The sequence below is a fragment of the Oncorhynchus mykiss genome, chromosome 16 (genome assembly GCF_013265735.2).
Source record: "Oncorhynchus mykiss isolate Arlee chromosome 16, USDA_OmykA_1.1, whole genome shotgun sequence".
NCBI classification, from domain to species: Eukaryota; Metazoa; Chordata; class Actinopteri; order Salmoniformes; family Salmonidae; genus Oncorhynchus; species Oncorhynchus mykiss.
Window position 1 is genome coordinate 11,373,358 of NC_048580.1, and position 15,014 is coordinate 11,388,371.

Genomic DNA, 15,014 nt, shown 5'->3' on the forward strand with positions numbered 1-15,014 from the left:
TAACAACATTTGGAAAAAGTCAAGGGGTCTGAATACTTTCCAAATGCGCTGTATTGTTGATGTTTGTTTTACCCTTTGATTGATGCCTTCTTTACTGTGGATGTGGTGTCCAGAAAGTTATCTAAGAGTGTTTATATTTTTTGGTTATTGGTTGCTTTCTGGTATTCTTCTGTGCTGTTTTGGGCCCATCTGTATGAATTTCTGATGTTGTACTGTGAATGTGTAGTTGTTTCCATGTCTGTTATTTTGATGAACAAGTTCATTTGTCTGTGATCAGACAAAGGTGTTAGTGGCTTGAAGGTGAATGAGCTGAGAGAGAAAGGGTCATTGTCTGTAATCATATAGTCTACTAGCCAAGAGGTGACCTGTTAATCTCCCCTAAGTGTAAACCTACCATTGACAAAGTATAGACCCAGCCTTCGACAGAGCTGCAATAGAACCCTGCTTTTTTTGTTATTGGTGCTGTCACCGTTGTTTCTATAGGGAAGATTAAGACAGTTAGAAACAGTATGGCCTGTAATAAAGCTGTCCCCTCGTGTGGACATTAGATCAGGTAGTGTTCCTTTGCGCACATTTGTGTCCCCACAGATTAGCACATTTCCCTGGGCCTGAAAATGGCACATCTCTTCCTCAAGGGTAGGGAATATTTCCTCTGAGTAATGTGGGGTTTTAAGTTTTAAACAAATGTGATATTTGCCAATTTTGAGGGGATCAATTACATGTTGTATTTCGGATTTGTGCTAAATGATTCATCTTCCAGAGTCTCTGCCTCTATTGACAGCGCTGTGTTTCTGTGACGACATAATTACTTCTCTGTAGCCTGTTAGACAGTGAGTAACAATGTCTGCCTTACACCATGTCTCCTGCAGAATGATGATGTCAACATCTTTAAGATTTTTTAAAACTCCAGTGCTAAACTCTTCAGTCCAAAGGTTAATGCGTTCAGGCCCTGAATGTTCCAAATGCTAACTGATAACGATTTCATGTGGCAAAAAGAAAGAATAGCACAGTCAGAAATACAGTAACTACTTACTACTAAGTTGTTCAGAGAGAGATAAACAGGATAACAGTCAGAAATACAGTAACTACTAACTACTAATATGTTCAGAGTGATAAATAGGATAGCAGTCAGAAATACAGCAACTACTAACTACTTCGATGTTCAGAGTGAGATAAAAAGAATAACAGTCAGAACTACAGTAACTACTAAGTTGTTCAGATTGAGATAAACAGGATAACAGAAATAGAGTAACTACTAACTACTAAATTGTTCAGATTGAGATAAACAGGATAACAGAAATAGAGTAACTACTAACTACTAAGTTGTTCAGAGTGAGATAAACAGGATAACAGAAATAGAGTAACTACTAACTACTAAGTTGTTCAGATTGAGATAAACAGGATAACAGAAATAGAGTAACTACTAACTACTAAGTTGTTCAGATTGAGATAAACAGGATAACAGAAATAGAGTAACTACTAACTACTAAATTGTTCAGATTGAGATAAACAGGATAACAGAAATAGAGTAACTACTAACTACTAAATTGTTCAGATTGAGATAAACAGGATAACAGAAATAGAGTAACTACTAACTACTAAATTGTTCAGATTGAGATAAACAGGATAACAGAAATAGAGTAACTACTAACTACTAAGTTGTTCAGATTGAGATAAACAGGATAACAGAAATAGAGTAACTACTAACTACTAAGTTGTTCAGATTGAGATAAACAGGATAACAGAAATAGAGTAACTACTAACTACTAAATTGTTCAGATTGAGATAAACAGGATAACAGAAATAGAGTAACTACTAACTACTAAGTTGTTCAGATTGAGATAAACAGGATAACAGAAATAGAGTAACTACTAACTACTAAGTTGTTCAGATTGAGATAAACAGGATAACAGAAATAGAGTAACTACTAACTACTAAATTGTTCAGATTGAGATAAACAGGATAACAGAAATAGAGTAACTACTAACTACTAAGTTGTTCAGATTGAGATAAACAGGATAACAGAAATATAGTAACTACTAACTACTAAATTGTTCAGATTGAGATAAACAGGATAACAGAAATAGAGTAACTACTAACTACTAAATTGTTCAGATTGAGATAAACAGGATAACAGAAATAGAGTAACTACTAACTACTAAATTGTTCAGATTGAGATAAACAGGATAACAGAAATAGAGTAACTACTAACTACTAAGTTGTTCAGATTGAGATAAACAGGATTACAGAAATAGAGTAACTACTAACTACTAAATTGTTCAGATTGAGATAAACAGGATAACAGAAATAGAGTAACTACTAACTACTAAGTTGTTCAGATTGAGATAAACAGGATAACAGAAATATAGTAACTACTAACTACTAAATTGTTCAGATTGAGATAAACAGGATAACAGAAATAGAGTAACTACTAACTACTAAATTGTTCAGATTGAGATAAACAGGATAACAGAAATAGAGTAACTACTAACTACTAAGTTGTTCAGATTGAGATAAACAGGATAACAGAAATAGAGTAACTACTAACTACTAAGTTGTTCAGATTGAGATAAACAGGATAACAGAAATAGAGTAACTACTAACTACTAAGTTGTTCAGATTGAGATAAACAGGATAACAGAAATAGAGTAACTACTAACTACTAAATTGTTCAGATTGAGATAAACAGGATAACAGAAATAGAGTAACTACTAACTACTAAATTGTTCAGATTGAGATAAACAGGATAACAGAAATAGAGTAACTACTAACTACTAAATTGTTCAGATTGAGATAAACAGGATAACAGAAATAGAGTAACTACTAACTACTAAATTGTTCAGATTGAGATAAACAGGATAACAGAAATAGAGTAACTACTAACTACTAAATTGTTCAGATTGAGATAAACAGGATAACAGAAATAGAGTAACTACTAACTACTAAGTTGTTCAGATTGAGATAAACAGGATAACAGAAATAGAGTAACTACTAACTACTAAGTTGTTCAGATTGAGATAAACAGGATAACAGAAATAGAGTAACTACTAACTACTAAATTGTTCAGATTGAGATAAACAGGATAACAGAAATAGAGTAACTACTAACTACTAAGTTGTTCAGAGAGAGATAAACAGGATAACAGTCAGAAATACAGTAACTACTAACTACTAATATGTTCAGAGTGATAAATAGGATAGCAGTCAGAAATACAGCAACTACTAACTACTTCGATGTTCAGAGTGAGATAAAAAGAATAACAGTCAGAACTACAGTAACTACTAAGTTGTTCAGATTGAGATAAACAGGATAACAGAAATAGAGTAACTACTAACTACTAAATTGTTCAGATTGAGATAAACAGGATAACAGAAATAGAGTAACTACTAACTACTAAGTTGTTCAGAGTGAGATAAACAGGATAACAGAAATAGAGTAACTACTAACTACTAAGTTGTTCAGATTGAGATAAACAGGATAACAGAAATAGAGTAACTACTAACTACTAAGTTGTTCAGATTGAGATAAACAGGATAACAGAAATAGAGTAACTACTAACTACTAAGTTGTTCAGATTGAGATAAACAGGATAACAGAAATAGAGTAACTACTAACTACTAAATTGTTCAGATTGAGATAAACAGGATAACAGAAATAGAGTAACTACTAACTACTAAATTGTTCAGATTGAGATAAACAGGATAACAGAAATAGAGTAACTACTAACTACTAAGTTGTTCAGATTGAGATAAACAGGATAACAGAAATAGAGTAACTACTAACTACTAAGTTGTTCAGATTGAGATAAACAGGATAACAGAAATAGAGTAACTACTAACTACTAAATTGTTCAGATTGAGATAAACAGGATAACAGAAATAGAGTAACTACTAACTACTAAGTTGTTCAGATTGAGATAAACAGGATAACAGAAATAGAGTAACTACTAACTACTAAGTTGTTCAGATTGAGATAAACAGGATAACAGAAATAGAGTAACTACTAACTACTAAATTGTTCAGATTGAGATAAACAGGATAACAGAAATAGAGTAACTACTAACTACTAAGTTGTTCAGATTGAGATAAACAGGATAACAGAAATATAGTAACTACTAACTACTAAATTGTTCAGATTGAGATAAACAGGATAACAGAAATAGAGTAACTACTAACTACTAAATTGTTCAGATTGAGATAAACAGGATAACAGAAATAGAGTAACTACTAACTACTAAGTTGTTCAGATTGAGATAAACAGGATAACAGAAATAGAGTAACTACTAACTACTAAGTTGTTCAGATTGAGATAAACAGGATAACAGAAATAGAGTAACTACTAACTACTAAGTTGTTCAGATTGAGATAAACAGGATAACAGAAATAGAGTAACTACTAACTACTAAGTTGTTCAGAGTGAGATAAACAGGATAACAGAAATAGAGTAACTACTAACTACTAAGTTGTTCAGATTGAGATAAACAGGATAACAGAAATAGAGTAACTACTAACTACTAAATTGTTCAGATTGAGATAAACAGGATAACAGAAATAGAGTAACTACTAACTACTAAGTTGTTCAGATTGAGATAAACAGGATAACAGAAATAGAGTAACTACTAACTACTAAGTTGTTCAGATTGAGATAAACAGGATAACAGAAATAGAGTAACTACTAACTACTAAATTGTTCAGATTGAGATAAACAGGATAACAGAAATAGAGTAACTACTAACTACTAAGTTGTTCAGATTGAGATAAACAGGATAACAGAAATATAGTAACTACTAACTACTAAATTGTTCAGATTGAGATAAACAGGATAACAGAAATAGAGTAACTACTAACTACTAAATTGTTCAGATTGAGATAAACAGGATAACAGAAATAGAGTAACTACTAACTACTAAGTTGTTCAGATTGAGATAAACAGGATAACAGAAATAGAGTAACTACTAACTACTAAGTTGTTCAGATTGAGATAAACAGGATAACAGAAATAGAGTAACTACTAACTACTAAGTTGTTCAGATTGAGATAAACAGGATAACAGAAATAGAGTAACTACTAACTACTAAATTGTTCAGATTGAGATAAACAGGATAACAGAAATAGAGTAACTACTAACTACTAAATTGTTCAGATTGAGATAAACAGGATAACAGAAATAGAGTAACTACTAACTACTAAATTGTTCAGATTGAGATAAACAGGATAACAGAAATAGAGTAACTACTAACTACTAAGTTGTTCAGATTGAGATAAACAGGATAACAGAAATAGAGTAACTACTAACTACTAAGTTGTTCAGATTGAGATAAACAGGATAACAGAAATAGAGTAACTACTAACTACTAAATTGTTCAGATTGAGATAAACAGGATAACAGAAATAGAGTAACTACTAACTACTAAGTTGTTCAGATTGAGATAAACAGGATAACAGAAATAGAGTAACTACTAACTACTAAGTTGTTCAGATTGAGATAAACAGGATAACATAAATAGAGTAACTACTAACTACTAAATTGTTCAGATTGAGATAAACAGGATAACAGAAATAGAGTAACTACTAACTACTAAATTGTTCAGATTGAGATAAACAGGATAACAGAAATAGAGTAACTACTAACTACTAAGTTGTTCAGATTGAGATAAACAGGATAACAGAAATAGAGTAACTACTAACTACTAAGTTGTTCAGATTGAGATAAACAGGATAACATAAATAGAGTAACTACTAACTACTAAATTGTTCAGATTGAGATAAACAGGATAACAGAAATAGAGTAACTACTAACTACTAAATTGTTCAGATTGAGATAAACAGGATAACAGAAATAGAGTAACTACTAACTACTAAGTTGTTCAGATTGAGATAAACAGGATAACAGAAATAGAGTAACTACTAACTACTAAGTTGTTCAGATTGAGATAAACAGGATAACAGAAATAGAGTAACTACAACATCCCTACTGTCTGCTTCCTCAGGATGGGAGTGGTCGTGCAGATGCTCTGGGGTGATAGTTGGGTGGTGAGCAATGTGCATATTCGTGAGTAGGCCACACCCTCTGGTGATGTCAGCATTGGTTTCTGAATGGAGGTGAACAGAGATGGAAGTCTTTGCGGGGCAGCAGAATGGAGGTGGTGAGGGTCTGCAGCTTCTCTCTAGGAGTCCATTCAGTCCATTCTCTATGCTGCAGCATCCTGTTGATGACAGACAACTCATTTGCTATGTCCTCCTTTACCTGCACTAGCTCTCTCCTTATGGTGGCCTTCACTACCTCAAGCACTGTGGTAACGCTCTCTCTGCACTGGTTGATCTGGACCCATAGAAGCTCTGTGTCTGGGCTGGAGGTGGAGCTGGGGTGCTGCTCCTTTAGCTCAGTAACCTATACCTCTAACAGAGCCAGCCTGTCTCTCAGCAAGCTGATTGTGGTGTGGTTATGGCTTTGGTGGTCGTAGGCAGGCAGCAGGGAGGATAGACCTGTTGCGTGGGTCTGGGCCTGGGGCCCTGCTTGTCCTGTCCTTTTTGGTTTCCACTATCTTCCCTAGAGTGGGAAAGTCCTGCAAAAAAAGAGCTGATTGCAGCCTCACTACCCTGGACCATGACAGTGCCGTTCTGGTACACGTTTACTGTCAGAAACCTGTTTTCCTGGTCCTTTCCAATGTCCTCAAAAATGTTTTTTTGCACATGATTTCTGTGTTGTATAGCAGTCAGCAGTATAGCTGTGAGCAGTCGGTGTAACAGTTTTGCTTCTGTCCCTCTCCCCTACCTGGGCTCGAACCAGGGTCCCCTGCACACATCGACAACAGCCACCCTCAAAGCATTGCTACCAATCACGCCACAAAAGCCACAGCCCTTGTAGAGCAAGATGAACAACTACTTCAAGATCTCAGAGCGAGAGATGTCACTAATTGAAACGCAACTAGCATGCACCCCGCTAACACTCACCCCACTTTTGACCTCCTCCTTTTCCACAGCAACCAGTGATCTGGGTCAACAGCATCAATGTAACAGTTTTGCTTCCGTCCCTCGACTCACCCCTACCTGGGCTCGAACCAGGGAACGTCTGCACCCTCTGGGTCTCTATGTCGCTGCTAAATCAAAATCAAATCAAATCAAATTTTATTTGTCACATACACATGGTTAGCAGATGTTAATGCGAGTGTAGCGAAATGCTTGTGCTTCTAGTTCCGACAATGCAGTAATAACCAACGAGTAATCTAGCTAACAATTCCAAAACTACTACCTTATACACACAAGTGTAAAGGGATAAAGAATATGTACATAAAGATATATGAATGAGTGATGGTACAGAGCGGCATAGGCAAGATGCAGTAGATGGTATCGAGTACAGTATATACATATGAGATGAGTATGTAAACAAAGTGGCATAGTTTAAAGTGGCTAGTGATACATGTATTACATAAAGATGCAGTAGATGATATAGAGTACAGTATATACGTATACATATGAGATAAATAATGTAGGGTATGTAAACATTATATTAAGTAGCATTGTTTAAAGTGGCTAGTGATATATTTTACATCATTTCCCATCAATTCCCATTATTAAAGTGGCTTGAGTTGAGTCAGTGTGTTGGCAGCAGCCACTCAATATTAGTGGGGGCTGTTTAACAGTCTGATGGCCTTGAGATAGAAGCTGTTTTTCAGTCTCTCGGTCCCAGCTTTGATGCACCTGTACTGACCTCGCCTTCTGGATGATAGCGGGGTGAACAGGCAGTGGCTCGGGTGGTTGTTGTCCTTGATGATCTTTATGGCCTTCCTGTGACATCGGGTGGTGTAGGTGTCCTGGAGGGCAGGTAGTTTGACCCCGGTGATGCGTTGTGCAGACCTCACTACCCTCTGGAGAGCCTTACGGTTGTGGGCGGAGCAGTTGCCGTACCAGGCGGTGATACAGCCCGACAGGATGCTCTCGATTGTGCATCTGTAGAAGTTTGTGAGTGCTTTTGGTGACAAGCCGAATTTCTTCAGCCTCCTGAGGTTGAAGAGGCGCTGCTGCACCTTCTTCACGATGCTGTCTGTGTGGGTGGACCAATTCAGTTTGTCTGTGATGTGTACGCCGAGGAACTTAAAACTTACTACCCTCTCCACTACTGTTCCATCGATGTGGATAGGGGGGTGTTCCCTCTGCTGTTTCCTGAAGTCCACAATCATCTCCTTAGTTTTGTTGACGTTGAGTGTGAGGTTATTTTCCTGACAACACACTCCGAGGGCCCTCACCTCCTCCCTGTAGGCCGTCTCGTCGTTGTTGGTAATCAAGCCTACCACTGTTGTGTCGTCCGCAAACTTGATGATTGAGTTGGAGGCGTGCGTGGCCACGCAGTCGTGGGTGAACAGGGAGTACAGGAGAGGACTCAGAACGCACCCTTGTGGGCCCCAGTGTTGAGGATCAGCAGGGGTGGAGATGTTATTACCTACCCTCACCACCTGGGGGCGGCCCGTCAGGAAGTCCAGTACCCAGTTGCACAGGGCGGGGTCGAGACCCAGAGTTTGGAGGGTACTATGGTGTTAAATGCTGAGCTGTTGTCGATGAACAGCATTCTCACATAGGTATTCCTCGTGTCCAGATGGGTTAGGGCAGTGTGCAGTGTGGTTGGGATTGCATCGTCTGTGGACCTATTTGGGCGGTAAGCAAATTGGAGTGGGTCTAGGGTGTCAGGTAGGGTGGAGGTGATATGGTCCTTGACTAGTCTCTCAAAGCACTTCATGATGACGGAAGTGAGTGCTACGGGGCGGTAGTCGTTTAGCTCAGTTACCTTAGCTTTCTTGGGAACAGGAACAATGGTGGCCCTCTTGAAGCATGTGGGAACAGCAGGCTGGGATAGGGATTGATTGAATATGTCCGTAAACACACCAGCCAGCTGGTCTGAGCATGCTCTGAGGGCGCGGCTGGGGATGCCGTCTGGGCCTGCAGCCTTGCGAGGGTTAACACGGTTAAATGTTTTACTCACCTCGGCTGCAGTGAAGGAGCATATGTTTTGGTTGCGGGCCGTGTCAGTGGCACTGTATTGTCCTGCTGCTGCTGCTAGCGCTGTTGCTGCTGCTAGCGCTGCTGCTGCTGCTGCTAGCGCTGCTGCTGATGCTGCTAGCGCTGCTGCTGATGCTAGCGCTGCTGCTGATGCTAGCGCTGCTGCTGATGCTAGCGCTGCTGCTGCTGCTTGCGCTGCTGCTGCTGCTAGCTCTGCTGCTGATGCTAGCGCTGCTGCTGCTGCTAGCGCTGCCTCAGTGGTCATGTTGCTATGGTTACCACCAGTAAACAGTTGTCACTAGCCAGTGAACTAGCTGACAAATTTGAATTTAGCTGGCTAGCACGATTAAGATTGGTCTTTTAACTCACACTATATCAATATTTTCCTCCTGTGTTGATCTTCAGTTGTACGATTTGTCTACCTATATATTTACCTATATATTTTTTGGCAAATTTATTTTTCACTCTTAACAACCAGAAAGTTATAACAAGTCAGGAGCTGTTCGTTTGCGTGACTGTTCCCCCCCCCCCCCCCATCTCTCTCTCTCACACCCTCCCTTTCTCTCTCTGCTCTGAAAACAAATTGTTTTCCTTTATGGCAGGGAGAAGAGTAATAGCATACACAAGCTGTGGAGGAATTTATTGCCACAGGCACCTAATGAAGACAATGTTGACAGTGTTCTCTGCTTGGCACGCTAATGGAGAAGTAGAGAAATGGGCTGCGGAAACAATTATTTTAAACCCAGCTACACATTTATACAAGGAAAAGAACATACTATATCTATAGTGTGTTACTAGAAAATGTTATGGTTTGAAGATATTGATGGACCAATAACACAGCTAGCCTTATAAACCACTTTACCACTCAATGTTAACTAATATCAACACATACAAACACACCAAGTTCATCAATACACACTAGTGAACACACCCAATCAACCTATCTATATCTCGTTATAACCACCCACCCCTCTCTCTCTCTCTTCTCTTCTCCTCCTCTGTATTCACCCAATCTGCCTACGGATTCCAGCCCTCTCAACAGAAACGCAGAGAGAGAGAAAGAAAGACCTCTTATCAATATTTCATTTGCAGTAAAAAAGTGGGGAGCAGAGGGGTTGAAGAAGGAGAGGAAGGACTGTGCAGTCATATAAAACCGGAGGAGTCAAAAGTCAATATCGGTGAGCTAAGGCTAACAGCTTCTCCAAATGACACATTATACCCTGCATGGAAATGGCGCTGCGGGGTTAAATGAATCATGGACAGGTTACGCAGACTGACTGTATAAAAACACCCAGACGTATGGTAGAACGTGAAAAACTGATATTGTCTCTCTCTCTTTATCTCCTTCTCCTTTTTCTCTCTCTCTCTCCCTCTCTCTCTCTCCCCCTCCCTCTCTCTCCCTCTCTCCCCCCTCCCTCTCTTTATCTCCCCCTCACTCTCTCTCTCTCCCACCCCCCACCTCTCTCTCTCTCTCTCTCTTTCTCCCATCCCCCACCCCTCTCTCTCTCTCTGTCTCTTCTGCTGTTTTGGTACATTAACCTACATTTACATGGGGAGCCATTTGCCAAACGTGAAGCTAAGGAGAGAAGCAGAGCAGCCCCATTGGTAAATCATGAAGACATTGGCTCATAGGAGCCGTGGCAGAGTATAGTAACTAGCCGTGATCTGACGAACGACATGCAGCTTTTGAAATAGTTGGTGTGTTTCAGACGTGGATGTTGTATAAGGCAGCCCCCCCCCCGCACCTCTCTGATTCAGAGTAGTTGGGTTAAATGCGGAAGACGCATTTCAGTTGAAGGCATTCAGTGGAAAAACTGACTAGGTATCCCGCATTCATTTCATTTAAAGGACAAATCATATCAGCGTTTTTTGTTTGTATGTTGATGTTATCGCAGGTGCACGCAAAATGTTTATGTTTCTTGAGTGTTGCATTAAAGAGACGGCATGGTTGGCTTACTCTACGTTTCTTCATGTTTCCGTAGATAGAAATCCAAAACAGCCAAGATAAACTGTACGTAACAACTGTGCTGACAGTCAAGAAGGCACTGTACTGTGTACACTGACAGTCAACAAAGTCTGGGGTTCAGATATAGTCATTAAAGGCAACAGTACCTACTGATCTTCAGGCTATGTTAAAGTCATCGATTTTACACTGTTTAGTATTTTCTTTCATATTTTAAAAACTATATATTTCCACCGGCTATAAAACAGTTCAGGCATGTAAATCTGCTTTTGGGTGAAGTTCTGCATGCTGCATAGATAGAAAACAATATCTACAGTGTGTACACAGAATATATTTATGCATTGGCCATTCCTTCCATAATTAGCATAAATCTATTGTTAACTGTTCATTCATTCATTCACTCAATGTGACTTAGTTGGTAGAGCATGGGGCTTCCCAAGGGGGACAAGTAAGAAAATGAAGGCACACACTACTATAAGTTGCTCTGCATAACAGTGTCTGCTAAATGACACACAAACTGTAAGCTGCTCTGCATAACAACGTCTGCTAAATGACTCAGATGTAAATGTATAGAAATGTTAAACTTGTGTCCATGGAGATTGCTCTTTAAGAACATCTCCTACATGTATTTTTCACAGTTTCCCAATGATCTAAGCAGCTAGCTATATAATGACATCAGTTCTGACAGAAGTCTCTCTTTCGTTCTCTCTCTCTCTCTCATTCTCTTGTTCTCTCTCATTCTCTCGTTCTCTCTCTCTCGTTATCTCTCTCTTATCTCTCTCTCTTATCTCTCTCTCTTTCTCCCTGTCTCCCCCTCTCTCTCTCTCTCTCTCTCTCTCTCTCTCTCTCTCTCAATTCAATGACATCAGTTCTGACAGTAGTCTCTCTCTCGTTCTCTCTCTCTCTCTCTCTCTCTCTCTCTCTCTCGTTCTCTATCTCTCTCTCGTTCTCTATCTCTCTATCGTTATCTCTCTCTCCTTATCTCTCTCTCCCTCTCTCTCTAACTTTCTCAATTCAATGACATCAGTTCTGACAGAAGTCTCTCTCTTGTTCTCTCTCTTTCTCTCTCTCTCTTTCTCTCTCTCATTCTCTCGTTCTCTCTGTCTCTCGTTCTCTCTCATTCTCTCGTTCTCTCTCTTGTTCTCTCTCTCTCTCTCGTTCTCTCTCTCGTTCTCTCTCTCTCTCTCTCGTTCTCTCTCTCTCTCTCTCTCTCTCGTTCTCTCTCTCTCTCTCTCGTTCTCTCTCTCTCTCTCTCTCTCTCTCTCGTTCTATCTCTCTCTCGTTCTCTCTCATTCTCTCGTTCTCTCTCTCGTTCTCTCTCTCTCTCTCGTTATCTCTCTCTCTCTCGTTATCTCTCTCTCGTTCTCTCTCTCTCTCTCTCTCTCGTTCTATCTCTCTCTCATTATCTCTATCTCTCTCTCGTTATCTCTATCTCCTTATCTCTCTCTCCTTATCTCTCTCTCTCTTTCTCTCTCTCTCAATTCAATGACATCAGTTCTGACAGAAGTCTCTCTCTCATTCTCTCTCTCTCTCATTCTCTTGTTCTCTCTCATTCTCTCGTTCTCTCTCATTCTCTCGTTCTCTCTCTCGTTATATCTCTCGTTATCTCTCTCTCGCTATCTCTCTTGTTATCTCTCTCTCGTTATCTCTCTCTTTCTCCCTGTCTCCCCCCCTCTCTCTCTCTCGCTCTCTCTCAATTCAATGACATCAGTTCTGACAGTAGTCTCTCTCTCATTATCTCTATCTCTCTCTCGTTATCTCTATCTCCTTATCTCTCTCTCCTTATCTCTCTCTCTCTTTCTCTCTCTCTCAATTCAATGACATCAGTTCTGACAGAAGTCTCTCTCTCATTCTCTCTCTCTCTCATTCTCTTGTTCTCTCTCATTCTCTCGTTCTCTCTCATTCTCTCGTTCTCTCTCTCTCGTTATATCTCTCGTTATCTCTCTCTCGCTATCTCTCTTGTTATCTCTCTCTCGTTATCTCTCTCTTTCTCCCTGTCTCCCCCCTCTCTCTCTCTCGCTCTCTCTCAATTCAATGACATCAGTTCTGACAGTAGTCTCTCTCTCGTTCTCTCTCTCTCTCTCTCTCTCTCTCTTTCTCTCTCATTCTCTCGTTCTCTCTCTCTCTCTCGTTCTCTCTCATTCTCTATCTCTCTCTCGTTATCTCTCTCTCCTTATCTCTCTCTCTCTCTCTCTAACTTTCTCAATTCAATGACATCAGTTCTGACAGAAGTCTCTCTCTCTCTCTCTCTAAGGTGCTTCATTGGCATGGGAAACACATGTTCACATTGCCAAAGTAAGTGAAGTAGATAATATACAAAAGTGAATCTTGCTCCTGTGATGGCACACTGTGGTATTTCACCCAGTCGATATGGGAGTTTTTCAAATTGGTTATGTTTTCGAACCCTTTGTGGATCTGTGTAATCTGAGGGAAATATGTGTCTCTAATATGGTCACATAGCCTGTCTTCTCTTGAGAGAAATTCCTACGGCGGCCTTTCTCAATAGCAAGGCTATGCTCACTGAGTCTGTACATAGTCAACGCTTTTTAAGTTTGGGTCAGTCACAGTGGTTGGGTCTAATTGTGTTGCTTTCCTGGTGATCTGTGGGGTCTGTTTGTGTTTCTGAACAGAGCCCCAGAACCAGCTTGCTTAGGGGACTCTTCTCCAGGTTCATCTCTCTGTAGGTGATGGCTTTGTTATGGAAGGTTTGGGAATCGCGTCCTTTTAGGTGGTTGTGGAATTTAACGGCTCTTTTCTGGATTTCGATAATTAGCGGGTATCGGCCTAATTCTGCTCTTCATGCATTATTTGGTGTTTTACGTTGTACACAGAGGTTATTATCGCAGAATTCTGCATGCAGAGTCTCAATTTGGAGTTTGTCCCATGTTGTGAATTCTTGGTTGGTGAGCGGACTCCAGACCTCACAACCATGAAGGGCAATGGGTTCTAAAACTGATTCAAGTATTTTTAGCCAGATCCTAATTGGTATGTCAAATTTTCTGTTCCTTTTGATGGTATAGAAAGCCCTTCTAGCCTTGTCTCTCAGATCGTTCACAGCTTTGTGGAAGTTACCTGTGGCGCTGATGTTTAGGCCAAGGTATGTAACGTTTTTTGTGTGCTCTAGGGCAACTGTGTCTAAAGGGAATTTGTATTTGTGGTCCTGGAAACTGGACCTTTTTTGGAACACCATTATTCTGGTCTTACTGAGATCTACTTTCAGGGCCCAGGTCTGACTGAATCTGTGCAGAAGATCTAGGTGCTGCTGTGGGCCCTCCTTGGTTGGTGGCAGAAGCACCAGATAATCAGCAAACAGTAGACATTTGACTTCAGATTATATTAGGGTGAGGCCGGGTGCTGCAGACTGTTCTAGTTCCTTCGACAATTTGTTGATATATATGTTGAAGAGGGTGGGGCTTAAGCTGCATTCCTGTCTCACCCCACTGGCCCTGTGGAAAGAAATGTGTGTGTTTCTCCAATTTTAACCGCATACTTGTTGTTTGTGTACATGGATTTTATACTGTTGTATGTTTTCCATCACTTTGTATAGCAGATCCTTATGCCAAATTGAGTCGAAGGATTTTATTAAATCAACAAAGCATGAGAAGGTTTTGCCATTGTTTTGGTTTGTTTGTTTTTCAATTAGGGTTTGGTAAAAAGCCAATTTGACATTTTCTCACTTCATTGTTTTCACTGTGAAGATGTATGAGTCTGCTGTCAATGATAATGCAGCGTATTTCCACAAGGTTGCTGTTAACGCATATCCCACCGTAGTTATTGGGGTCCAATTTGTCTCCACTTTTGTGGATTGGAGTGATCAGTCCTCGGTTCCAAATATTGCGGAAGATGCCAGAGTTAAGGATGACGTTGAAGAGTTTAAGTGTTGCCAATTGGAATTTCTTGTCTGAATATTCAATCGTTTAATTTCATTTCAACAACACCACATGCCTTTTTGGGTTGGTGGGTTTTTATTTTGTCCTTTAGTTTATTCAAAGTAATTGGAAAATTGTCACGTACAGTTAAAGTCGGAAGTTTACATACACCTTAGCCATATACATTTC